Source organism: Nicotiana sylvestris, chromosome 1, assembly GCF_000393655.2.
Source record: "Nicotiana sylvestris chromosome 1, ASM39365v2, whole genome shotgun sequence".
Taxonomy (NCBI): domain Eukaryota; kingdom Viridiplantae; phylum Streptophyta; class Magnoliopsida; order Solanales; family Solanaceae; genus Nicotiana; species Nicotiana sylvestris.
In genome coordinates, this window is record NC_091057.1 from 118510450 (window position 1) to 118514251 (window position 3802).

Sequence of the window (3802 nt, forward strand, 5' to 3'; positions counted from 1 at the left end):
CCGTTATTTTCTTGGCTCACGTATGTCCCTACGACTAATGGTCAATGCTAAATAATAAAAATTTATTTAAATTACACGTGAAATTTTTTTATTAGTCCAATTAATTTAAACTATGACCCCACTTAAATAAATTCACCATTAACCCTTTTTTTTACCAACCCCAAAATCCGACCCATCTAAACAAATGGCCAAACTTTTGATTGTTAAAAAAATTAACTTCTCCATTTTTTCAACTCTACCATCACCCTGTCACCACCCCCTTTCCTCCATTACAACCATATTGCCACCACAACCATGATTCTCATCTTTGCTCCATTCCTCCATTTTCGAACAATAATAGCGATAATATTATGCTAATCGAAAGGGTTCGATTAGACTATTCTGAAATTTAAAGCCCATGAATTCATAATGGGTTCTGTGATGAGCTTATGTGATGGGAAAGAAAAAATTTTACCATTGTAAGTGACATTTAAATGTGAAAATTAAGGTCTTTTGATGAACATTTTCGAAAAATTCAGCTCCAATGGTAAATGTAAAATGAAAAAAATGATCAAAATATAAAAAATGATCAAAACTGCCCCTAGACTAAAAATGTGGTGGCAGCGTGGTTGCTATAGAGGAAAGGGGATGGTGGCAGCTATGATGGTGGTAGAATTGTAAAAATGGAGAAGTTAATTTTTTTGACAATCAAGAGTTTGACCATTTTTTTAAGCTGGGTCGAAGTTTTGGGTTGGGTAATTTAAAAACTGGGTTAAGGGTAGGTTTATTTAATTGGGGTCATGGTTTAAAATTGGTGCAATAAAAAGTTTGGCACGTGTAATTTAAGTAAAGCTTTTTTTTATATGGCATTGACCATTAGTTGTTGGGACATAAGTGAGCCAGAAAGATAACAGTGTAAGCATTTTTGGCTCAATAGATGGACGGATGGCACATTTGTACCAAGTCAAATAGTCAAAGGGAATTTTGGCCCTTTTTCGTGGATAGAATTAAGTTATATAAACTGACACTTTAAGAAGTTTTTACACAATCAAATATAATATAACTAAGCGAAATAGGTTATTATTTATTTTTAAGCTATCAAAATTTGCTACATTGTTGCACCTTGTACTTAACCTGGTGTGTTTAAAGTCATTGGAATTAGTTTGTAAGATGGAAGAGAGTCTAGAGACGATGGAATCGATATAATTGGAACAACAGATAGGAGCAAAACATAAATTGGTAAGGGGGTCTTTACTATAATCTTGTTTACGGGGCTGAGGTAGAGTATGAAATATGGGTTCGGATGAATCCAATAATTTTTGCAATTTTGTATTTATATTAAAATATTCATTAAAAATGTATAAATATTTAATGGCAAACTTAGTGATTAAGACGAACTAAAAATTTGATGACAAATTTAGAACCTATAAAATTTCACGTCCACACTCCATCCCTTGAACGAAAGGGGTTCTACCTTGCATTCAAGACCTTTATATATACTATTCCTTCTCATAATAGATCCTTCATCATCTATAGAAATATAACAAACTACATCGATCTCTTCAACATCTCATAAAAATGGAAGATCTTTACCTCATTGTCCATTACTGGCTAGTTGGTCACCCAATTATCAGCCAATTTGAGTTTAAGCATGGCCAAACTTTTGGTGCCACATTGTTATTTCCCATAGTGTCAATGTTCATGTACTTGTCTTTCACTATATTATCTCTCCGTTTCCCAACACTCCTTCCCATGATTTCCGCCGCCAACCTCCGCCGTATCACCGCCACCCACAGCCTCATCCTATGTGTCCTCTCGCTTCTCATAGTCGTGGGCTGCAGCCTCTCCGTGGTCCACCAAGTGGCGGCCCACGATTGGACTTGGGTCATCTGTTATAACAGATTAAATAATTACACAAATATCATTCCCCGAGGACCGATTTTCTTTTGGGCTTACGTATTCTACCTTTCCAAGATTCTTGAATTCATAGACACCCTTTCTATAATCCTAAGTAGCTCAAGATCTCGACGGCTCTCGTTCCTCCACGTGTACCACCATGCAATGGTGCCACTTTTGTGTTACATGACTTTAAAAAATAGCCAGTCTATGTTGCATACTGGGGTGATCACTAATGCTTCTGTTCACGTACTAATGTACGCTTATTATTTCCTATCTGCTGTAGGAAAAAGGCCATGGTGGAAAAAACTGGTCACTAACGTTCAAATTTTGCAGTTCATGTTTTGCTTTTTGTGTTTGGGTGCAGTGATTTACTATCACTTGACTAGTGAGTTTGGGTGCTCTGGGATTGGTGTCTGGTTCTTCACTATCAGTTTTAATGTTTCACTTTTAGCACTTTTTCTCAACTTTCATTTCAAGACGTATGCCAATAACGTCAAGAAAAACGGTGAGGATAAGCTGGTTAAACAAAAATAATACTTGTATTAATTGTTTTTACTTTGGAAGTACATGCACATGTATTGATAAATAAGAATCCTGATTGCTGGAGTGATATCGTGTGTTGCATGCATGTCTGTCCTATGTCGTGTTTGACAATATTTGATACTTATAAATGAAAATAGTTACAGCCTAGTTCAGAGGCGAAGCCAGAATTTGAACCTTGTGGGTTCAGGATTCTAGTTCGTTTATGTTATTGGGTTCTAAATTAACAATTTATATATATATATTCAATAAATTTTTTAAGACAAATATAAGTTTTGAACCAAAGTTACTAAGTTCGGTGGAACCCGCAAAGTGCTATATATGCTCCGCCCCTGCAGCCTACATAATTTGAAAATAAAAGCTTGCAGTCATTTCCACTAACCTTCGGAAACATTCGTTTGCTTCGTTTTTATATTAAAGTGATATCTGTTAGAGTCGTGAAAATAGACGATGCAGCAACAAAAAAAGATATCATTTTCCAATTTAATTCAAATATTTCCCCGTACCCTTCTTTTATTTTTTTAATCATCTTTTACCACCTTAACGAAACAAGAAATGGAAGCTTCCAATTCTAAAAGAAGTTATATATATATATAATCGGCAACTGAATTATTCCTTTTAGTTGTCAATAATCATATATTATATTTTTGGGGGTTTGGATAAAATAAAGAAATTATCCTACCACCAAAATTTCATGGCTGGATCGAAACAAAAAAAAATGAAAAAGATAGAAAACTAATCAAGAATATCACCAGATTTTCAGAGGCAAATTTAAAATTTAAGTTATACGAGTTCAATCTTTAAAAATTTTAGCACTAAAGATTTGAAGTTAAGAGTTTATATGTATAATTTGTTGTAACTTTAGTAGATTTTTACACATAAATTTATTAAAGTATTGAGTTTAGATGAACCCGGTGTTACCACCCTAAAAACCACCTCTGCCGATTCTAGCAGCAGGTGGCTGAAGTCATCCGAGAGATCTTCAAAATTGACCTATGATGTAAACACGCACACTAGTACAAAAATTTTCAGTCTGGAATATAATAGTAATTGGTGAGTATGTCATAAGGAACTATAGTTTCACAAGAGATGATAAGTAGAAAGGGGTTTTGAGGCATGGATATATGAAGTCATGTACGAGACTTACTTTTTCTGTCCAAATAATAAAGTTGTTAAGATGACCATTTTTGCATGTTTTCCTTTATAAACTTAGGATACTTCATGCACGTTTGCACACCTAAAACAATGAATAAAATAGATGATTTTTAGTAACTACTCCGTATATATATATTATGAAATAAAAGCAATTTAGTAAAATATGAATAAGAAATAAAAGCAATTTAGTAAAACATGAACAAAAATAAAGATAGAGAAAAGGAAGAGA